This window comes from Ranitomeya imitator, chromosome 2 (genome assembly GCF_032444005.1).
Source record: "Ranitomeya imitator isolate aRanImi1 chromosome 2, aRanImi1.pri, whole genome shotgun sequence".
Lineage (NCBI taxonomy): Eukaryota > Metazoa > Chordata > Amphibia > Anura > Dendrobatidae > Ranitomeya > Ranitomeya imitator.
This window is the reverse complement of record NC_091283.1, coordinates 534,916,144-534,940,764: the sequence shown is the minus strand read 5'-3', so window position 1 is coordinate 534,940,764 and position 24,621 is coordinate 534,916,144. Positions and strand designations below refer to the sequence as shown.

The 24,621-nt window shown below is 44.4% G+C and overlaps 1 protein-coding gene and 1 pseudogene across 1 annotated transcript in view; one reads left to right on the top strand and one right to left on the bottom strand.

Annotated features, from left to right (window-relative positions):
* IFI35 (interferon induced protein 35) overlaps positions 1 to 24,621 on the bottom strand; it is a 118,467-nt gene that overhangs the window by 19,911 nt on the left and 73,935 nt on the right. The window lies entirely within an intron of this gene.
* LOC138664871 (catenin alpha-1 pseudogene) lies at positions 1,690 to 7,594 on the top strand (annotated as a pseudogene).

Here is a 24,621-nt window from a genome sequence, read left to right as displayed (position 1 = left end):
CACCGCGACATTGCATTAAAATGCAATAACGGGCTATCAAAAGAACGTATCTGCACAAAAGTGATATCATTAACGTTAGCTCAGCACGCAAAAAATAAGCCCTCACCCGACTGCAGATCACGAAAAATGGAGACGCTACGGGTATCGCAAAATGGCACATTTTTATTTTTTTTTAGCAAAGTTTTGAATTTTTTTTCACCACTTAGATAAACAATAACCGAGTCATGTTTGGTGTTTATGAACTCGTAATGACCTGGAGAATCATAATGGCAGGTCAGTTTTAGCATTTAGTGAAGCTAGCAAAAAAGCCAAACAAAAAACAAGTGTGGGATTGCACTTTTTTTGCAATTTCACCGCACTTGGAATTTTTAAGTTAATAGCTGCAATGTATGTATTTATTTTTACTCTCACAGCGCTTTACAGACATTATCGGCACTGTCCCTGATGGGGCTCAGTCTCATTTCCCGATCAGTTAGACTATGGTTCCATGGTCAGGAAACCTTCAGGATTTGCTGCAGATTGGATGCTGCGTACAGCCAGATGTTACAGCATACTAGAGAGAATTTTATAAAATGCTGTCTCCACTATGTGCGCATGGCTGCATCTGGCGGCCCTGTGTATCCGGACATGTGGTGCGTCTTTCTAGACCGCAGCATGTCTATTTATGTTGTGGACGCTCCTTCACAGCAAGATAAATAACCCAGTATGAATATGAATGATTCCGCATGTGCTCAATGAACACAGAGGAATCACCGCGCAATAGGCTACGTTCACACTAGCGTTATGCTAGTGTGCGCCGGGTTAGCGTCGGGCGACGCAGCGGCGACGCACGCGTCATGCGCCCCTATATTTAACATGGGGGACGCATGCGTTTGTTTGTTGCGTTGTGCGACGCATGCGTCTTTTTTGCCGCAAGCGTCGGCCCAAGAAAACGCAACAAGTTGCATTTTTCTTGCGTCCGATTTTCGGCAAAAAACGACGCATGCGTCGCAAAACGCAGCGTTTTTGCGTGCGTTTTGCCGCGTTGTGCATTGCGTCGCACAACGCTAGTGTGAACGTAGCCATACAACAGGGGGTGATACTTTGGGCGGAGCGGGGTATCCTCTGCATCCAAAGCGCAGAGAAACCTGAATGTGGAAACATACCCTAAGTCTTTGGAGTGTGGGATGAAATCCATGTAAACAGGAGAACACACAAACTATTTTCAGATGTTGTTCTCAGTGGATATGATGCCAGTGCTGCACGGCTACAGTGCAAACCACTGTGCAGTAAATGAGAGCCATCGGTGCTCCTCAGATGATATATATGGGATATGACGCTTTGTGTGCCCCCCGCAGCCTTGTACAGGCGACCCCCAGGGCAGGCTGCAGTTTCCCTAGTGATTACACCGGAGGCAGCACCCGGCTCCATAGCTCCCATCTGACTGAGCAATAATTCCGGATTTTTGTGTTTGTGACCGCGGTGTGAGGTAGCGTCGCCATTTTGTTATCTGCCCCCCATGTCCCGTCGCCCCAGACACTGTGGCCCCGTCTCATCTTGGCTCACATCGCACAGTGCGCACCCATACAGCTCCTCTACACCGAGCCATTCCGTTCGTGTCCCTTTAAGTGAATTGCCAGTTTCCAACATGAGCCGTTTCCTGTAGCTGTAGGACAACAAGCCCCAGCACGCCCAGCAGCTCCCTGCACACAACAATACACATGTAGTCCTATAGTGATGTGTCCCAGCAGCATCCTGCACTGCGCCCTATCACGTGCTGGGAGCCGCCCGGGGGTGCACCGCATGACGTCACGGCCTTCTCCTCCGGGTGGGTGAGGGAATGTAGGGGGAGGGGGGTGAGGTGAGCCGGAAGTTCCCGGCCCGGCCTGTTCCCGGGAACAATACTGCTCGGCCAGGGAGGAGTCTCCCCCGCTCTCACACATTAGTTTCACCTGCTCACAGCCAGTCCTTCCCAGCCACCAGAGCAGCACAGACGGCGCAGCCATGAGCGTGCACACCGCCGACATCAACTTCAAGTGGGACCCGAAGTCCCTGGAGATCCGCACGCTGGCCGTGGAGCGGCTGCTGGAGCCGCTGGTAACTCAGGTCACCACCCTGGTGAACACCAGCAGCAAAGGCCCGTCCGCCAAGAAGAAGGGCCGCTCCAAGAAAGCCAAAGTGCTGGCCGCCTCCGTGGAGCAAGCGACGCAGAACTTCCTGGAGAGCGGCGACAAGATCGCCCGAGAGAGCCAGTTCCTGCGGGAAGAGCTGGTGGCCGCCGTGGAGGACGTCCGCAGCCAGGGTGAGCTGATGAGGTCGGCCTCCGGGGACTTCGCGGACGACCCCTGCTCCTCGGTGAAGAGGGGCAATGTAGTCCGGGCCGCCCGCACCTTGTTATCCGCCGTCACCCGGCTGCTCATCCTGGCAGACATGGCCGATGTGTACAAACTGCTGGTGCAGCTGAAGGTGGTGGAGGAGGGCATCGTGAAGCTGAGGAATGCGGGCACCGAGCAGGACCTGGGCATCCAGTACAAAGCCCTGAAGGCAGAGGTGGACAAGCTGCAATCCATGACTGCAAAGCGCCAGCAGGAGCTGAAAGATGGAGGGCACCGGGATCAGATGGCAGCAGCCCGGGGCATCCTGCAGAAGAACCTGCCCATCCTGTACAGTGCCACCCAGGCCTGTCTCCAGCACCCTGATGTAGCCGCCTACAGAGCCAACCGGGACCTGGTCTATAAACAACTCCAGCAGGCAGTGACTGGCATCTCCAATGCTGCCCAAGCCACCACCTCTGAGGAGGCCCCGGCCCAGCATGGTGGTGAGCTGGCTGTTGCCTTAAATAACTTTGATAAACAGATCATCATGGACCCCCAAGGTTTCAGTGAGGAGCGCTTCAGGCCATCACTGGAGGAACGTCTGGAGAGCATCATCAGTGGGGCCGCCCTAATGGCTGACTCTGCCTGCACCCGTGATGACCGCCGCGAGAGAATTGTGGCTGAGTGTAACTCTGTGAGACAAGCCCTACAGGATCTCCTCACAGAGTACATGGGAAATGCTGGCCGTAAAGAAAGAAGCGATGCCCTCAATGTCGCCATAGACAGAATGACTCGAAAGACCAGAGACTTGCGCAGGCAGCTACGTAAAGCGGTCATGGATCACGTCTCTGACTCTTTTCTTGAAACCAATGTGCCCCTCCTGGTTTTAATCGAGGCTGCCAAGAATGGAAATGAGAAAGAAGTCAAAGAGTACGCCCAAGTTTTCCGTGAGCATGCAACTAAATTGATTGAAGTGGCCAACTTGGCCTGCTCCATATCCAACAACGAAGACGGGGTTAAGATTGTCCGCATGTCTGCCAACCAGCTAGAGGCCCTCTGCCCTCAGGTCATAAACGCAGCCTTGGCATTGGCAGCCAAACCTCATAGTAAAGTAGCAATGGATAATATGGACATTTTCAAGGAGCAGTGGGAGAAGCAAGTGTGTATCTTGACTGATGCAGTGGATGACATCACCTCCATTGATGACTTTTTAGCAGTCTCTGAGAACCACATACTGGAAGATGTCAACAAGTGTGTTATCGCTCTACAGGAAAGAGATGTTGATGGACTTGATCGTACAGCTGGCGCAATCCGTGGTCGTGCCGCAAGAGTAATCCATGTTGTCACAGCTGAAATGGAAAACTACGAGGCTGGCATCTACACAGAGAAGGTAGTTGAGGCCACAAAACTGTTGTCAGACACTGTCATGCCACGTTTTGCTGAACAAGTAGAAGCTGCGGCCAGTGCGCTTACCGGAGACTCCAACCAAGCAGTGGATGAGAATGAATTCATTGATGCCTCCAGACTCGTGTACGATGGCATACGTGATATCCGCAAAGCTGTGCTCATGATAAGGACCCCTGAAGAACTGGATGATTCTGATTTTGAGACTGAGGACTTTGATGTGAGAAGTCGTACCAGCATCCAGACTGAAGATGATCAGCTCATTGCTGGGCAGAGTGCCAGAGCCATCATGGCTCAGCTTCCACAGGAGCAAAAAGCTAAAATTGCTGAACAGGTGGCAAGCTTCCAAGAAGAAAAGAGCAAGTTGGATGCTGAGGTATCCAAATGGGATGACAGCGGCAATGACATTATTGTCCTGGCCAAGCAGATGTGCATGATCATGATGGAGATGACTGACTTTACAAGGGGCAAAGGACCCCTCAAGAATGCTTCAGACGTTATTGGCGCAGCAAAGAAAATTGCAGAGGCTGGATCACGGATGGATAAACTGGGGCGAACCATTGCTGACCACTGCCCTGACTCTACCTGCAAACAGGACCTCTTGGCCTATCTGCAACGCATTGCCTTATACTGTCACCAGTTAAATATTTGTAGCAAGGTCAAGGCTGAAGTCCAGAATCTTGGTGGTGAGTTAGTGGTCTCCGGAGCGGACAGTGCCATGTCCCTCATACAAGCTGCCAAGAATCTGATGAATGCTGTGGTGCAAACCGTGAAGGCGTCTTACGTGGCCTCCACCAAATATCAAAGATCCCAGGGCATGGCTTCCCTGAACCTTCCTGCAGTGTCTTGGAAAATGAAAGCCCCTGAGAAGAAGCCGCTTGTCAAGAGAGAGAAGCCGGACGAGACCCAAACCAAGATCAAGAGGGCGTCTCAGAAAAAGCATGTCAACCCAGTGCAGGCTCTTAGTGAGTTTAAAGCTATGGAGAGCATCTAATAGACCTTTTTATGGATACTGTCTCTTCATTCCCACTGCCTGTATCATTATGCTGTAATTCTATCCTCTGCCCCATTTCTAGTCCCTTCTCACTTTCCACATTCACAGTTCTTACTAATGGTAATATTTAAAGGGACAGTCCATCTAGAATGCATAATTTCCTCCTGCCCACTTCCACCTTTTACAGATCCCCTTGTCTTCAATAATGGTGGAATTATTAGGGGTACCTCTTTTGAAAACCTCTCTGGGGCAATAGCCTCTCCCACCCTGAGTAAATGCAAGTGATGGTAAGAATTTTTGGATTCAAGGTTATTGCGTTTGCATTATATTGACTTAACTCTATATTGACTTTTTCCAAAATGAAGCTACAATCTAAAGTATATAATTACAGTTCCATTCTAACGTATTCTCTTTACTGGTTGCTTCTGCACAATACTGGTGGCCATATTGTCTAGTGGACTAGTAGTATTCTGTGTGATTTCACCTGGCAGATTAATGGCTTCTGTGTAAAGGCTGGGAGGGGCCCATTTTAATGATGTTACAGTATATACCGCCTATTGGCATATTTATCATTTTTGGCACATTTTTAATTTATTAACCCTGTGTAGATTTTTCTAAAAATTAATGTTTTAAAGCAGCGGTCTGAAATCTACATCTGTGATTGTCATGCAACTATCTCCCCCAACATACCTTTGCAGCTTTTGGCTGTCTGGGCATGCTGGAGGTTGTAGTTCTACAGCAGCAGGTTTCAGGTTGCTAATTAATGGTCATACTGTACTGAAGATAAACTAACAAATTGTGATCAATGGGACGATCCGGTCTTCTGTGCAGCAGAAATGATCATGGTTCTCGGTGCTTCATCCTGTATACTGTACTTGTACTGCTGACATCTATGGCCGCCTGTGTGCAATGACCACTGATTCTATAAGGCGAGATCGGAGCGCAGTGTACGGACTGGCTTGCAGCCCTCCTGCGCCGAGCATGACTGCTATTTATATTTTTATGCAGCGGTCACTGTCTGGTTGGGAGAGCCGCCAGCCAGTCCAGCATTGTGTTCTGATCTTGGTCTGATTTATACTGCTGTCTGATAGTACAGGAATTTCCCAATGCAGTTGGTGTATTGGGCTCAGCAATAAAGCCCAGGCTACACGGCGACTTGTGGGCGCACGACGTTAGGATTGCAGTCAGTCAGAATTGGTGATGGTTATGCAGATCTTAGTGTGGTTTGTTTTTTTACTTGGAGGCCAACGCTATGATTGACTTACTATTATGGTGCACGAAGTCGCCCTGTAGCCCTGGCCTAACTGGTGTATAGGTTTTTATAGCTTTGACTTTATTTTGGAAGGGCGCTACAGAAGGCATGGTCATCCTGAGACTTAATTCTACAATGAAGAAGCAGATCCCCCTCACTCTGCAATACAAGGATCTACACTTAGTTACTGCAATAAGGGTTCACATAGTTTACGAAAGCTGTATATAAACTTTAGGTCTGGCCAGGCGTCTCTGGCGTTTACCGCACAACTCTTGGCTTTCTCTATAGCAATCCATATAATCTATGCATTATCTATGTAAATGTCATGTGGACTATACAGACCCCCGTACTGTGACGGTTGTCAGACGTGACCATGTATATTCTAGTATACCATTATTCAGGTTAGCGGTACAATGCAGCAATGGCTTCCTGCGGATCTCCAATAGCCTTATTGTTCTGCAGGAAGCTCACAATGCATGAGTCTTGGCTGTTACTAAGGGCTATTGCACAAGAAAATACATTTATTTTTTTTTCTTCACCAAAGCAGTTTTTACAGTAGTTTATCATGCGTCTTAGTCCTAGAGAATACTCCTCGCTTTAGAGGCAGCCATTTTGCATGCTCACGATTGAGGCTGGGTTCACTTTCCATGATTTCGGAAGGCGGCTCCAGCCTCATACTTAATTGTTGATTTTCCTTAGCAGTGTGGGTAACAAAATGGCTGACTCCTTTATAGGCCTTCACTTTCCTGTTTCCTCACCATACCACTACATTTTGGGGGGGTTGTCCTCAGCCATTGTAGGAGGCTAGGGTCACCCCTTACCTGTATCATGTATTGTTTTGAGTTATTTGGGGGTGTTGTGTTTTACAAGTAGTTATGTATTAAAGGGGCTGTATACTTTCTGGCTTTCGTCTCTGATTACACCTGAGGTAACCAGCGGTGGCCTCCTTCAGATGCTTCCAACATTGGCACCCTCATAGGGAATGCTGCTTCATCAGGGCTATATTCCTGACAGAATTTGCTGTACAGAACATCTAATGGAGACCAAGGCTGCTTATTTGGGCTATGAGGACAGAAGCAGACCTTAGTATTCAATCCCTTTAATTTTCTTGAAGTGTCACACTGATGATTTTTTTTTTAAGTCACTAAGCCACAAGCTGTCAAAATGCTTTGTGAAGTAAAATGGTGGACAGTGTTGATTTTTAGCATGTGCAGAACGTTGGGCCTTGAGTATAAAAACTAGGTAGGGTATGAGTAGTCACCCAGAGTGACCAATCACAGTACTTGTCACTGCTAGTTAAACAATATAAGCAGTGATCTAATTGGTTTACTTTAGTTTCTATGCACAAGGCAGATATTATATTGGAGTACAAGCCCCCCAAACCTACATATTCTGTACACGCACACTTGTAGAAGGGGCCGCGCTGGAGCCAGATCAGCTGCTTCACCTCCGTCACCCACTTCTTCCACGTCTGCCTATTCCTGTTGTGTTTTACATTTCACCACCGTCCTACATTGTGTGTTTGCTTTACAGTTGCCATTTGTTACTTTTATAACTTAAGTGCTTTGTAGGGTTTTTAAAGTTGCTTATTTTACTGTAATATTCTGATTTTATGTATGTTAACAATAAATTTTGACTTTACTAGGAAAAGTAATTTTGGTCTTTTTATTTGGAAGCAAAGATTGAGATGTCTGTCACAAATCAGTACGACAATCCGGGATGGTTCACTGAAATTATGGGGGGTCCCAGTAGTACATCCTGAATATGAACACATGCTGGTTTTCTATTGGCCAATGACTTGGAACCAGCGTTTCTGGACACATCTGGCCGCGAGCAAAATGCCCTTTCTTTGGCCAATGAATAAACTGGCTTAAAAAAATCGTTCTTGGTAGTATATTGTCTCGTGTAAGCTGGTGATGTGCTGCCAATAACATCATATTCTATATGCACAGAACAATTGCATTAATGATAGTTTCATGGATAAATAATTGTGGTCAGCTGCTCTCAGTGGGCCATTAAATGACCACTGACTAGCATGCATGTAGCCGCTCAGCAGTTGTCTAAAGGCCCCGTCACACATAGCGAGATCGCTGCTGAGTCACAAGTTTTGTGACGCAACAGCGATCTCAGTAGCGATCTCGCTATGTGTGATACGTACCAGCGATCAGGCCCCTGCTGTGAGATCGCTGGTCGTGTCGGAATGGCCTGGGCCATTTTTTGATCGTTGAGGTCCCGCTGACATCGCTGAATCGGCGTGTGTGACGCCGATTCAGCGATGTCTTCGCTGGTAACCAGGGTAAACATCGGGTAACTCAGCGCAGGGCCACGCTTAGTAACCCGATGTTTACCCTGGTTACCATCCTAAAAGTAAAAAAACAAACGCTACATACTTACCTACCGCTGTCTGTCCTTGGCGCTCTGCTTCTCTGGTCTGGCTGTGAGCGCCGGTCAGCAGAGCGGTGACGTCACCGCTCTGCTTTCCGGCCTCTGTGCTCACAGCCAGACCAGAGAAGCAGAGCGCCGGGGACAGACAGCGATAGGTAAGTATGTAGCGTTTTCTTTTTTTTTTACTTTAACGATGGTAACCAGGGTAAACATCGGGTTACTAAGCGCGGCCCTGCGCTTAGTTACCCGATGTTTACCCTGGTTACCGGGGACCTCGGGATCGTTGGTCGCTGGAGAGCGGTCTGTGTGACAGCCCTCCAGCGACCAAACAGCGACGCTGCAGCGATCCGGATCGGTGTCGGTATCGCTGCAGCGTCGCTATGTGTGACGGGGCCTTAACAGCTGCTATTGACACTGATAAAATGCTTGTCTGAATAGGGCCATACAAATGATCCTGATTGCCTTAAGTCATCCTTTAATCTCATGACAGGTGATCATGAGTTGTCTGGTGGGGTCTTTCTCCCTATAGATGGTACATGTTCACTTGACCCGAGTGTTTATATGTATTGAGGTACATTGCGCTAAATGTTAAAAAAAAAGTTTTCCCAAGAACAAAGTTGATTTTATTCAATAGAGTATACAGACAGAACAGCACAGGATCACATCTGATTCTTTCTGTGAGGTAAAATATTTGCTGCTCATTTTAAACATATTTTACCTCATAGAAAAGCACAGCTGTGATCCCTGCTGTAATGCCTATACACTTTTGCTTCCTCCCCTACCCAAGAGCTGTGGTATGATCAGACAATGTCCCTGTACGATCAGACCATGTCACTGTATGGTCAGACACATTTGCACCAGCAAAAACATTAACCTGCAGATATGGGGTTAACCTGCAGGTGAATATTACACTAGTCAACGCAATTTTTCTGGCAAAAGGTTTTAAAACATATCTTAAGTCAACTTTGGCTGCTGATTACGAAATATGAACTCCATTTTTGGCTATCACATCAGGATTTCGAGATATTTTCAATTTTTGATAAATTACTCCTAATGTTTTATGATAAACACATGATTTTCGGTACCACATTTTGTATATTTTTAATCAAGGAATAACAAAGATTACAAAGTCTATGTACAGCAAATCAAATATACTTACAGAATTAAACTACAAAATATAAAAACACATATATGCCACACAGATGAATGACAAATGGCAGTTACCGTATATACTCGAGTATAAGCTGACCCCCCCTTATTTTGCCACAAAAAAACTGGGAAAACTTATTGACTCGAGTATAAGCCTAGGGTGGAAATGCAGCATTTACTGGTGAATTTCAAAAATAAAAATAGATAATTATTTCCCCATAGCTGTGCCATATAGTGCTCTGCACCGTTCATATTTCCCCATAGCTGTGCCCCATATAGTGCTCCGCACCGTTCCTTTTGTCCCATAGCTGTGCCCCATACTGTGCTCGGCACCGTTCATTATTGCCCCATATCTGTGCCCCATATACAATGCTCTGCACCGTTCATTTTGTCCCATAGCTGTGCCCCATACTGTGCTCAGCACCGTTCATTATTGCCCCATATCTGTGCCCCATATACAATGCTCTGCACCGTTCATTTTGTCCCATAGCTGTGCCCCATACTGTGCTCTGCACCGTTCATTGTGCCCCATACAGTGCTCTGCACCGTTCATTGTGCCCCATACAGTGCTCTGCACCGTTCATTGTGCCCCATACAGTGCTCCACATAAAATCTCTGCTGCTGCAATAAAAAAAAAAAAAAAAACACATACTCACCTCTCTTGCTTGCAGCTCCCGGCGTCTCGTCCCGGCATCTCTGCACGGAATGATCAGGCAGAGGGCGCCATGCACACTATATGCGTCATCACGCCCTCTGACCTGAACATTCAGAGCGCAGAGACGCCGGGAAGATGGAGGCGCCGGGAAGATGGAGCGGCGCCCGGCGGCTGGAACGCGGACAGGTGAATATTACATACTTACCTGCTCCCGACGTCCGGCTCCCTCTGCCTGTCACAGCTGTCTTCGGTGCCGCAGCCTCTTTCTCTATCAGCGGTCACCGGCACCGCTGATTAGAGAAATGAATACGCGGCTCCACCCCTATGGGAGGTGGAGCCGCCTATTCATTTTTCTAATGAGCGGTCCCACGTGACCGCTGAAGAGGGGAAGAAGCTGCAGCACCGAAGACCGTGGGACGGCAGGGACAGCGCCAGGATCGCTGGGACTAGGTAAGTATGCCTCAGCGCCCTCTCCCCCTCACCCGCTGACCCTGCCACCCACCTTGACTCGAGTATAAGCCGAGAGGGGCACTTTCAGCCCAAAAATTTGGGCTGAAAATCTCGGCTTATACTCGAGTATATACGGTATTTGAACTTTCTTTTCTTGGCTGATCTGTGATGTACAGCTTCTGGGTTGTCTCTCATCAAGCTCCAGCAATAGTCAGCCATCATATGTGAGTCCCACCGGCCTTGATACCGTTCTTCCATTGTTTTAATGTCCTGATGAAAACGCTCCCCTTGTTCCTCGCTCACATCCCCAAGGTTCTCTGGAAAAAAGTCCAAATGGCTGTGTAAATAGTGAATCTTGATACTCATTCTACATCCAAGATTTCGCAGACTCAGTAGCTCTTCCACAACCTCTTCATGGTTGTCTGCTTTCTTATTCCATAGAAAATTCTGCACCACATTACAAAATGCATTCCAAGCTCTTTCTTCTGTCTCATTCATTGATGTGATAAAATTTGGGTCTCTCATAAGTGTTCTTATTTGAGGTCCATCAAATATTCCAGCCTTTTTCTTCTCTTCACTAAGACCAGGAAAAGTTGAGCATACAGGTCCTTCTCAAAAAATTAGCATATAGTGTTAAATTTCATTATTTACCATAATGTAATGATTACAATAAAACTTTCATATATTATAGATTCATTATCCACCAACTGAAATTTGTCAGGTCTTTTATTGTTTTAATACTGATGATTTTGGCATACAACTCCTGATAACCCAAAAAACCTGTCTCAATAAATTAGCATATTTCACCCATCCAATCAAATAAAAGTGTTTTTTAATAACAAACAAAAAAACCATCAAATAATAATGTTCAGTTATGCACTCAATACTTGATCGGGAATCCTTTGGCAGAAATGACTGCTTCAATGCGGCGTGGCATGGAGGCAATCAGCCTGTGACACTGCTGAGATGTTATGGAGGCCCAGGATGCTTCAATAGCGGCCTTAAGCTCATCCAGAGTGTTGGGTCTTGCGTCTCTCAACTTTCTCTTCACAATATCCCACAGATTCTCTATGGGGTTCAGGTCAGGAGAGTTGGCAGGCCAATTGAGCACAGTAATACCATGGTCAGTAAACCATTTACCAGTGGTTTTGGCACTGTGAGCAGGTGCCAGGTCGTGCTGAAAAATGAAATCTTCATCTCCATAAAGCATTTCAGCCGATGGAAGCATGAAGTGCTCCAAAATCTCCTGATAGCTAGCTGCATTGACCCTGCCCTTGATGAAACACAGTGGACCAACACCAGCAGCTGACATGGCACCCCACACCATCACTGACTGTGGGTACTTGACACTGGACTTCAGGCATTTTGGCATTTCATTCTCCCCAGTCTTCCTCCAGACTCTGGCACCTTGATTTCCGAATGACATGCAAAATTTGCTTTCATCAGAAAAAAGTACTTGGGACCACTTAGCAACAGTCCAGTGCTGCTTCTCTGTAGCCCAGGTCAGGCGCCTCTGCCGCTGTTTATGGTTCAAAAGTGGCTTTACCTGGGGAATGCGGCACCTGTAGCCCATTTCCTGCACACGCCTGTGCACGGTGGCTCTGGATGTTTCCACACCAGACTCAGTCCACTGCTTCCTCAGGTTCCCCAAGGTCTGGAATCGGTCCTTCTCCACAATCTTCCTCAGGGTCCGGTCTCCTCTTCTCGTTGTACAGCGTTTTCTGCCACATTGTTTTCTTCCAACAGACTTACCATTGAGGTGCCTTGATACAGCACTCTGGGAACAGCCTATTTGTTGAGAAATTTCTTTCTGGGTCATACCCTCTTGCTTGAGGGTGTCAATGATGGACTTCTTGACATCTGTCAGGTCGCTAGTCTTACCCATGATGGGGGTTTTGAGTAATGAACCAGGCAGGGAGTTTATAAAAGCCTCAGGTATCTTTTGCATGTGTTTAGAGTTAATTAGTTGATTCAGAAGATTAGGGTAATAGGTCGTTTAGAGAACCTTTTCTTGATATGCTAATTTATTGAGACAGGTTTTTTGGGTTATCAGGAGTTGTATGCCAAAATCATCAGTATTAAAACAATAAAAGACCTGACAAATTTCAGTTGGTGGATAATGAATCTATAATATATGAAAGTTTAATTGTAATCATTACATTATGGTAAATAATGAAATTTAACACTATATGCTAATTTTTTGAGAAGGACCTGTATATAGTTAAAGCATTCTCCACTGTGATTGAGAGCTTTGACGAACTGCTTCATCAATCCAAGTTTTATATTTAAGGGAGAAAAGACAATGTCCTTCCTATCCACTAGAGGATCATGGATGACATCCTTATCGCCTGATGCCAAACTCTGTCGCTTAGGCCATTCAGTTTTCACCCAATGCTCTGCTGTAGCTCTACTGTCCCAGCAGCACAGAAAACAAGGGTGTTATCATAACAAATGGGAATTATGCATGTTCAAAGAAAACAAAGATACACTCACATTTATTGGGAGACTAAATGAAAACTAAATTTACCTTAGTGAACGTATAAACCGGCACTTTTCATACACTACTTATATTTATCATGGAATTCATGAAAATGGGCTATATACCTATAGCGCAAAAACGTGATGTGATAGAGAAATAAGATCAGATTTGAATTCAGCACCCTCAAATTAGTCTAAAACTGTTCTTAAAGTCCATGCCAGAACTTTTTTTTTCTTTGTAGACCAGTGTTATTACTAAAAAAAATATCCGATGGTGGGGCAAAATATATAGTATCCTGTCCAATTGCTAACTCATCCTATTAAAAAACTGCAGAACTCTAGTTAAAAGAATTAACAAATCTTTATTACACACAGTAACAATTTACATAAAAATATAAGGGTTCTAACGTAGCACATGATGGGACATTTGGGTAGAGAAGTATCAATTCATATAATAAGAATTTTTATTGCATCATATACATATTTTATTTTTTCCTTATAAAAAAAAAAACTGTCTTAAGTCATATGTATGGAACTTCAGGAAATATCCCCAAACGAGAATACTAACAACTTTTCCAGTGAAAAATATTTCGTACAAAATTGAAAGCCTGATTATGCCCAAAAAGGAATTTTAGTGGAGAAGGGAGAAAGTTAGGTGTATATATCACAATTAAAGGGATCCATGAGAGTATGTTAATTAGGACTCGTACTCGCGAGCAAAATGGACGAGTGCAATCTGATAAAAAATCGGATTGCACTCGGACCAATGTTAGTCAATAGGTAACATCTCATTTGCAATTTTTTTTTTTTCTCTCAGCCGAAATTGGACTGAGAAAAAAAATCACAGCATGCTGCGAGTCAATGCAAGTCAATGGGTGCGAGGAAAAAAAATAAATCGCACAGCACTCCTCGCACCATGCGAGTGCTGTCCGATTTTAACCCATCAGTGTTCTTTGAAAAGCCGGTAATTCAGTGCGGTGTACAGTAAAATCACACTGACAGGTTAGAGTACAATATATATATATATATATCATATCATGCTTTTGCTATCTCCTTCCCAAACCAGACAGGATGAGACATCGTTTTTTTTTTTTTACATATTCCTCACTAATAATGTTACAAGTGTCTGTGTGTAAACTATGGGAGGTGTAGCTGTTAAAATAAAGGGTTAATGCACTGAAAAAATTGGCGTGGGCTCCCGGGCAATTTTCTCCGCCAGAGTGGGAAAGCCAGTGACTGAGGGCAGATATTAATAGCCTAGAGAGGGCCCATGTATATTGCCCCGCCCCCCGGCTAGAAACATCTGCCACCAGCCACCCCAGAAAAGGCGCAACTGTAGGATGCGCCTTTTCTGGCACTTAGCCTCTCTCTTCCCACTCCCCTGTAGAGGTGGGATTTGGGTAATATAGGGTTAATGTCACCTTGCTAATGTAAGGTGGCATTAAGCCTGGTTAATAATGGAGAGATGTCAATAAGACACCTATCCATTATTAATCCAATAGTAATAAAGGGTTAATAATACACACACTCAATAGTAAAGTATTTTAATGAAATAAAGTGTTGCAATATGTTTATTATATGCTCAATCCATATGACGACCCATGTCTTCTGTAAAAAAGGTAAAAAAAAACAAGCAACTATCCCATACCTCTCCGCAGTTAGTCATGTCCAATGATGTAAATCCATCAGAAAGGGTTAAATAATTTTACAACCAGGAGCTCTGCTAATGCAGCTGTGCTCCTGCCTTTAAAAACTTGGGAATGAATGGAAAGCAAGGGAACATAGCTACCTAAACTTGCGGTGCTGCGCCCCCTGCTGGCATGAACTCAAGCGTGAGAAAATATTCTCAAAAATTCCCACGCTTGAGTTCATATGAGTTTATGCCAGCAGGGGGCGCAGCACCGCAAGTCTAGGTAGCTATGTTCCCCTGTTTTCCATTCATTCCCCAGTTTTTATAGTCAGGAGCACAGCTGCATTAGCAGAGCTCCTGGTTGCAAAACTATTTAACCCCTTCTGATGGATTTACATCGTGGGACATGACTGTAGCGGCGGAGAGGTATGGGAAATTGTTTTTTTTTTATCTTTTACAGAAGACATGGGTTGTCATTTGGATTGAGCGTATAATAAACATATTACTACACCCTGTGTATTTCATTAAAATACTTTTTTCCTACTGTGTATTATTAACCCTTTATTACTATTGGGTTAATAATGGATAGGTGTCTTATTGACACCTCTCCATTATTAACCAGGCTCAATGTCACCTTACATTAGCAAGGTGACATTAACCCTTTATTACCCCATATCCCACCACTACAGGGGAGTGGGAAGAGAGAGGCTAAGTGCCAGAAAAGGCGCATCTGTAAGATGTGCCTTTTCTGGGGTGGCTGGGGGCAGATGTTTTTAGCCAGGGGGGGGTCCTATAACCATGGTCCCTCTCTAGGCTATTAATATCTGCCCTCAGTCACTGGCTTTCCAACTCTGGCGGAGAAAATTGCGTGGGAGCCCACGCCAGTTTTTTCAGTGAATTAACCCTTTATTTTAACAGCTAGAGCCCCCAAATTTTGCACACATACACTTGGAACATTATTAGTGAGGAATATGTAAAAAAAAAAAAAAAAATAAGGGATATGAAATGGTTTACTGTATGTAAACCATGTCTCGTATCCTGTCGGGTTTGGGACGGTCATGGCAAAAGCCGGCAATTGAATTACCGGCTTTTCTGCTATCTAGCGCTGTATTAAATATAAATATATATCTCCCTATACTATGTGTGGACATTTATTTTATCTATTTTATTGCAACCTGTCAGTGTGATATTACTGTAAGCGCACAGGAATTGCCTACTTTTCTATCTTATCTGATATATAGTGTGTGTGTTTTGAAGAATATTTTGTTGTAAAGCGATGTGTAAATGTCAGAGAACTGCTTTATGTAAAAGCTCATGTTAAAATCGAATTGCATACGGATGTCATACGGATGTTGCGATTAAAAAATCACTGACATCGCATGACACTTGCATGTTTTGCCTCCGTTTTTTCGGTCCAGAAATTGGGCCGTGTTTTTTTTTCTCTCTCACATATGGGTATGAGCCCTTATACTCAGAAATGCAGTTAGTATTTATATATACCGTATATACTAGAGTATAAGCCGAGGTTTTCAGCCCATTTTTTTTTTAGACTGAAATTGCCCCTCTCGGCTTATACTCGAGTCATACCCAGGGGTCAGCAGGTGATGGGGAGCGGGGACTGTCCAATTATACTCACCTACTCCTCGCGCGGTCCCTGCAGGTCCCTGATTCCTAGGTGCCGCAGCTTCTTCCTGTACTGAGCGGTCACATGGTACCGCTCATTACAGTAATGAATATGCGGCTCCACCTCCCATAGGGGTGGGGCCGCATATTCATTACTGTAATGAGCGGTAACATGTGACCGCTCCATACAGGAAGAAGCTGCGGCGCCTGGGAACCAGGGACCTGCAGGGACCGCACCAGGAGCAGGTGAGTATAATGGGGTGGGGGAGTGCTGCGCGATAGTCACCTTTCCTCGTTCCAGTGCCGCTCTGTCTTCGGCAGTGACGCTCAGGTCAGAGGGCGTGGTGACATGGTTAGTACGCTCCCTCTGCCTGAACGTCAGTGCTGAAGACGGAGCGGCACCGGAACGTGAAACAGGTAAATATAGTAAGTGCCGGAGGTCTGAGTGACGAGAGGAGAGTGTGATTTTTTTTATTTTTTTTTTATCGCAGCAACAGCAAATGGGGCAAGTGTCTGTATGGAGCATCTTATGGGGCCATAATTAATATTTGTGCAGCACTATATGGGGCACATGTGTCTATGGAGCATCTTATGGGGCCATTACTAACCTTTATGCAGGATTATATGGGGCATATTTTAATATGGAGCATCTTATGGGGCCCATCATAAACTTTATGGAGCATTATATGGGGCACTATATGGGGCACATGTGTCTATGGAGCATCTTATGGGGCCATTACTAACCTTTATGCAGGATTATATGGGGCATATTTTAATATGGAGCATCTTATGGGGCCCATCATAAACTTTATGGAGCATTATATGGGGCTCTTGATTCAATATCAATATTCAAAAACACTTAACCTACTGATGTCTCAATTAATTTTACTTTTATTGGTATCTATTTTTACTTTTGACATTTACTGGTGGCTGCTGCATTTTCCACCCTAGGCTTATACTCGTTTTTTGAGGCAAAATTAGGGGGGTTGGCTTATACTCGGTCGGTTTATACTCGTGTATATACGGTATTTTATTAAACCACCACATAGCGGCAACTGAAGGGATGGTATCAGGACTAATATTTAGAGCAATTTCCACCTATATCCCTACTGAAGTTCCCTATGTGTGTGCTGCGGAGTGTACCAGGAACTATTTAGTACGTGTATAAATATATAATCAAATGGCATAAAATTGCATCACAAAGCATTTATTTTAAAGTGCAAACAGTGCATATAAAGATGCTCAAATAGTACAGGGCAACCCTCCCCACAAGACACCCATAAGCTTTAAACAGACATACCACTGATTCAGTACTGATGGACCACGCACAGAAATATGTCTATGATGCAATAAAAATTCTTTAGTACATGAATTGATAACACTTCTCTACCCAAATGTACCATGTGTTGTCCCATCATGTGCTACCTTAGAACCCTTATATTTTTATGCAAATTAGTTAGTGTGTAATAAAGACTTGTTAATATTATTACTAACCTTCTCGCATAGCTGAGCACTGCAGGGAGGCACTTTATTCCCCACAGCAGCATTTGGTTTGTCATGGCGCTTGTTCGGTCACTGCTCTGAGACTACGGAGTGGCAACTGTAAGTCTATGTGCACACGTAGAATGGTCCTCTGCGGATTTTTCTGCAGCGGATTTGATAAATCCGCAGGGCAAAAACACCACGTTTTTCCTGCGGATTTATAGCTGATTTACCGCGGTTTTGATTCCACTGCGGTTTTACACCTGCAGTTTTCTATTATGAAGCAGGTGTAAAACCGCTGCGGATTCCGCAAAAAGAAGTGTTAGGCTAGGGTCACATTGCGTTAGTGCAACCCGTTTAGCGCTAGCGCAATGTTTTTAATGTGGCCGCGTCCCGGGGTCGCGGTAACGTCCCCGCTCTTGCAGATCCCCGATCTGCGAGAGCGGGGAACGGACCGCGGGCGCGCCTCGGACGCTGCAAGCAGCGTCCGCGGCGCGCCAGGAAACACCGGCGCGTCGCTAGCGCGTGCCGAACATGGCATGCGCTAGTGCTGCGCGTTCCCATTGCCGTGAATGGGCGCGCTAACGGACGCATTGCACGGCGTTAATTTCGCCGTGCAACGCTGTCCGTTAGCGCGTTCCCATTAACGCAATGGGAACCAAGCCATATGCTGCGGAATGTAAACCGCCGCGTTTCCACACTTTTTTTTTTTTCCGCAGCATGGGCACAGCGTTTTTGGTTTCCCATAGGTTTACATTGTACTGTAAACTCATGGGAAACTGCTGCGGATCCGCAGCAAAATCCGCATCGTGTGCACATAGCCTCCGGCGTCTTTCACACATCAGTTTTTTGCCATCCGTCACAATGCGTCGAATTTTGAAAAAAAAAACTGATGCGACGGCTAATTGGATCCTAAAAAAAAAACGGAATCAGTCACCGGATTTTGTCATTTGACGGATCCGGTGCCATAGGCTTCCATGGTAACACAAAACCCATTCCTAATTAAAATAAAGACACAAAGCCTCAAATTGGAAATCCATGGCCGTTGTGTTTGTTCAGGGTGACATGAAATAAATTAATTGAATATTACCAATAAATATTTTAAGAAATTAATACCAAGAATTTCATAAATTAATTAAATACCAATAAATAACAATCCACCCAATAGCTGGGCGATTTTACCCTCAAATAAACAACCACGACAAGGAAAGGAACACAACAAAATAGGGAGGGCGGGTAGGATCTTCTCTCTTCAGTAACAATATGAGGAAAACTGAGGGAAAACTGTCTATTTATAGACAAGATTCTTCTTTTTTTTTTTTTTTTTTTTACAGCTGACCAATGAAAAGGCATAAAAAGCGCCAACAAAAATCAGAAATAACCAGCTCGTGTTACCACAGCTTTACACATTACTCATTTCACCCTAAAAATTCATATCAGAAACCATCCAAATATAAAACCAAAGTGATATTAAAGTAAGAAATGAAAAAATAAACTGTAGGGTCTGTGTTCCCATGAGACCTCCCCGAATACTTGGCTTAAGGGGAGGGCTTCCATTCTAGCAAACGACAGACGGCAACACATCCGTCGCTGTTTGTTTTTTTGACAGACACAAAAACGTTACTATGTCCGTTGTCTCTGTTCACCGGACAAACAATTTTTAACGGATTCGGCGAACGACAGATGAAACGTGAGGCAATCTGTCGCTAATACAAGTTTATGAGAAAAAAACGGATCCGGCGGCATCAGTTGCTGGATCCGTTTTTTTTAATTTTTTTCAAAATTCGACTTATTGCGACTGATAGCAAAAAACTGATGTGTGAAAGGGGCCTAAGTCTACCCCTGGCCCTGACTAACACTCACTCTGTATTGGGGCCGGCTGTCAGTCAATGCCGGGGTGCTGTTACAGCCACTGCTCTGTATTCTCAGAGCGGTGACTGAACCCACGTCGGTGTCGCCTCCGTAACTGAAACCGAATGCTGCCAGAAAATATAGATTACTTGCTACGTGCAGGCATCAGGCAGGTTAGTAATGCTATTCACCTGCAGGCTATGCCCATATATGCAGGTTAATAGTGTTGTTGCTAGTGACAGGTTCCATTTAGTCACTTTTTTTTTTCTTTACATGAATGAATCTAGTTTCAGCTAAAAAAAACATATTTGCAATTGGGTTCTTTACAAATTTCACTCTGATTGGCTTTAAGGCTATTTGCACACGTTGCAGATTAGGCTTAGGAATTTCTGGTGCGGATTCTGCCTCTCCTGGCAGAAAACGCACCTGTGGATTTGTCGCGTTTTTTGTGCGGTTCCGCAGCGTTTTTTGCTGCGTTTTTCTGCGGATTTGCTGCGTTTTTTTCTGCGGATTTGCTGCGTTTTTTACCCCTGCGGTTTTCTATAATGGAATGGGTACAAAAACGCTGCAGTTTCACGAAAAAGAAGTCACATGCTACATCTCTTAAACCGCAGCGTTTCCGCAGCGGATTTTCCACAAAGTGTGCACAGCATTTTTTTTTTTCTCTCATTGATTTACATTGTACTGTAAATCAATTGCGAATCTGCAGCCTTTCTGCACCTCAAAAAACGCTGCGGATCCGCAGAGAATCCACAACGTGTGTACATACCCTCACAGGGTCTTTTGCCCTGCAGATTTAAGTTTCATAGTCTTTGGTCCTAAATCAGCTGAGAGAGGCTCAGAAAAAGACAGATAAAGCTACAAACTCTCCTGTTACTGTCAGATTGAGCTCACTGACTCAGGTAAAGATGTCGGCCATTTTCTTATATTAGTGCAGCTTTCCTCACATACTGAGCAGCACTTCTATCCATACAATGGCCGCTGGTGGAGGAACATGTGACCAGACCTGTCCATCAGACTCCTCTAATTGTTAAACACCTCACATGGGAAAGCTGCCTTTCCATTGTAATATGCTAATAGACCGGTCTGGTGACATGTCCCTCCACCAGAATCCATTGTATGGACAGAAGTCTGTGAGGAAAGCTGCAGAGCAAATGGCCGACCTCTCTACCCTAGAATTTGTGTCTGAGTTTGTTCTGACAGTGTAAAAGGAAATTCTGCAACATATAGAGATCTTTTCTGAGCTGATTTATGGCCAACGACTACTTTAAATTTGAATGTTCTGAGGAACAAAGCCAGGTAAAGTGAAATTTGTAATGAAACCCAATCGCAAAAATTATATTTAGCCCAAAATACATCCATTGAAAAATATATACCAAAATATTGCTCCAAAAGGTGACCAACCCCTTTTTAAAGAAGTTGTGTAGCAAACATCGCTCATCGTATTGGTCTAGTACTGCAAGTGTAAAAATATAGTGTATTAAAACAACCTAAGGCCGGTTTCACACCTCTGACATTGGTGTCCGAGTATGTGACCACACTACAGCATACGTATTCCAACTACATCCATCTTGTATCATTACGGGGTGAATGGTGCTCTAAGTTTAGTGCAGTTAAACCAGAAGGCGTTTGGATCTTTTTAGCTTGATACAGACACTAAAATGTTAGTCATCTAAAAACCTCAATCTTCAACTCTGGTAAAATCTATCTGCAGTGAATATGTACTGTACCATTAATATGAGATGACGGTGCACAAAGTTCTATGGAGTCAAGTTGCAGTAGAATGATTTTCTTTCTACCTCCTCTGTAGAAATGGAAAAGCTCCAACTGTTCACCACGGTATCTCAGGAATGTCGAAAATCTGTCTTTGCGGAATACAGATTTTACCCATGAGTTGAAAGTGAAAAATCAGTCCAGGAGGAATAAAGTGTTTAAGCGAAGGACCTCCTTTCCTACCTCTTACATAGCACTGATCCCGTATTGCAACACTGACCCATTCACTTGGTTTGGTATGTTAACATGTGACATTAACACATTTTTATATTCATTTAATGAAAAAAAAAAAGTGCAAAAAAACAAAACCCCAGAGCAGAAACACATGTGAGCATGAAATTTCTGGAATTGGATTTGCACTGTGAAAGAGACGACGTGAATGGGCTTTTTCACTTAGCGATGCAGCTCCTTTATTCTGTGGATCCTCTCTAATCCGCATGGCCTCACGCCACACATCCTCAGATGGCTGCCTACAGAGCATATACTGTACCATCCATGGCTGCATGTGTAGTAGGGCACCACAGTTTCCCTTCCAAGGATTGGTAAAATTATATTGCAAAGCTCAGTGTATTCTCACTCTGTGTCCTTGGTCTGTGTAACCACCAAATGTGTATGTACCCTTCATTATTTGACACAGCACATGATGATTGACAATTCGGGTCAACGGCATGATGAGCTGCTGGTCCGAGTTGTGATGTTTCCAATGCTGGAAGCACAGACAGTTTTGTCTCCTGAGCATCAGAGAATCGCAGGGCAGCTTGTCAGAGCTGGCCAGCTTTAGAGCAGTGCTTGCTAGCTCTATAGCAAAGAGCTTGTAAGGACTGTACTCCTTGCTTATGAGAGAGGTCATAGCTTACAGACTGCAGAGGTGGTGGTAACCTAGGCAACAGGTGGCAAACAAAAACCAACCTGTCGCTTGATTTTACATGAACTATATCCCATATGAGCTCATCACTTTGTGCTACATGATAGAAATGTATGTCATGCTACTTGCACGGTATAGTTTCTGCACCAATCAACTGCACGAGCCTGATCTACACAGCCGGACTCCTGCTGTGACTGCTAGGATTAGTGAGAATACCCATCCTAGTAATTTAACCACTCCTATTCCGCTGTCAATAGTGCCTGCAGCACATTAGTGGTTTGTCAGAGGTATCCGCACCCTTGGGAGTAACAAATATATATTTTTTTTATTATTTTAAAAAAAGGAAAAACATTTATCACCCTATTTCCTTTGTTTATATACATTGTTTTTGTAATCTGAAAAATGTTAAGAAAAACATCCTTAAAAAAAAAAAAAAAAAAAAAACCTCTCCACAATCCCAGATTCCTGATATCAAAATTGATCTACAACAAATAAATGTCCTTTAAAAATGACATACGTTTGGTATTGCCACAAGAATCATTTGAAAATACTACATCATTGTTTATCCTGCCCAGTGAACGTCGTAAGATTTAGCACAAACACTTATGGCATTGTTACCTTTATTTCCGCTTAAAAAAATGAAACAAAAAGTGGTAAAAAATGAAAATGTTATGGCCCATATATGCATACACACAGAATTGCAGTTTTTTTATTAACTCCTTAAGGGGATAAAGAAATAAAGTTGGTTGATAAGTAATATCTTTCAGGGGCGGACATACCATTGATATAACCTATGCAGAGAGAGAGAGAACCCAGAATGGAAAACACATGCTTAGTTTAAATAAACAGAATCCGTCAACGGATTCCATCATTTGACGGATCCGGCACCATAGGGTTCCATTAAAGCAAACGACGGGCGGAAACTAGTGTTGAGCATTCCGATACTGCAAGTATCGGGTACCGGCCGATATTTGCTGCATCGGAATTCCGATACCAAGTTCCGATATTTTTGTGATATCGGAAATCGGAATATGCGGTGCGTATGGTTCCCAGGGTCTGGAGGAGAGGAAATTCTCCTTCAGGCCCTGGGATCCATATTAATGTAAAAAATAAAGAATAAAAATAATAAATATGGATATTCTCACCCCTCCGACGAACCCTGGCTGTCACCGCCGCGAGCGTCTGCCTCCGTTCCTGAGAATTGCAGAGAGTGAAGGACCTTTGATGACGTTGCGGTCACGTGAGCGGTCAGGTGACCGGTCACCTGACCGCGATGTCATCGAAGGTCCTTCACTCTCTGCAATTCTCGGAAACGGAGGCAGACGCTCGCGGCGGTGACAGCCAGGGTCCTTCGGAGGGGTGAGTATATCCATATTTATTATTTTTATTCTTTATTTTTTACATTAATATGGATGCCAGGGCCTGAAGGAGAGTTTCCTCTCCTTCAGACCCTGGGAACCATCCAGGATACCTTCCGATATTTGTGTCCCATTGACTTGCATCTTGCATTGGTATCGGGTATCGGCGAGATCCGATATTTTGCCGGTATCGGCCGATACCATCCGATACCGATACTTTCAAATATCGGAAGGTATCGCTCAACACTAGTGGCAACGGATCCGTCGCTGTCTGTTTTCTTGACGGACACAAAAACGTTCCTCTGTCCATTTTCTCTGGCTGACGGAAAACGAATTTTCTACGAATCCTGTGAAAAGCGGATGAAACGTGTGGCCATCCTTCGCAATCCGTCGCTCATACAAGTCTATGAGAAAAAACGGATTCGGCGGCAACTTTTGCCAGATCCATTTTTTTGAAAATTCGCCGGATGGTGCCTGATGGCAAAAAACTGATGTGAAAGGGGCCTAAGGGGGCCACGTCCAACTCAAAAGCAGGTGGAATTGTGTATTATGATGAGCTATTGGACTGCAAATGGCCCATAAGCTGTTCTTGCACAGAGGCCTCTTCTGTCGGTGCCCGCTCCCGAGATGTATCCCAAAATGCTTCCAGTGCCAAATACATCTTATCCTGCAATCAAGCAAGGTACGGTGCTGAAGAATACTGTGTAATAAATATTGTGGCTCCTAAAATGCGGCAATGACCTAACAGTATGTATCTATATGTGAAGAAAGGAGCAAAACTACTGAGTAGTCAAGTTTCTCACTGCACTCAGATGTGCAGTCTTGGGGTGTATGCCAGTGCAGGATAATCCCTGATATATCTCTGAATGTCCATATAGTCAGACAACTCAATTTCTAGGCAATCACAACCTATTCATATATACAAATTCTTCTACATACATTCTACAGTATATACAGAGTTTCTTGGATCTTTTCCCT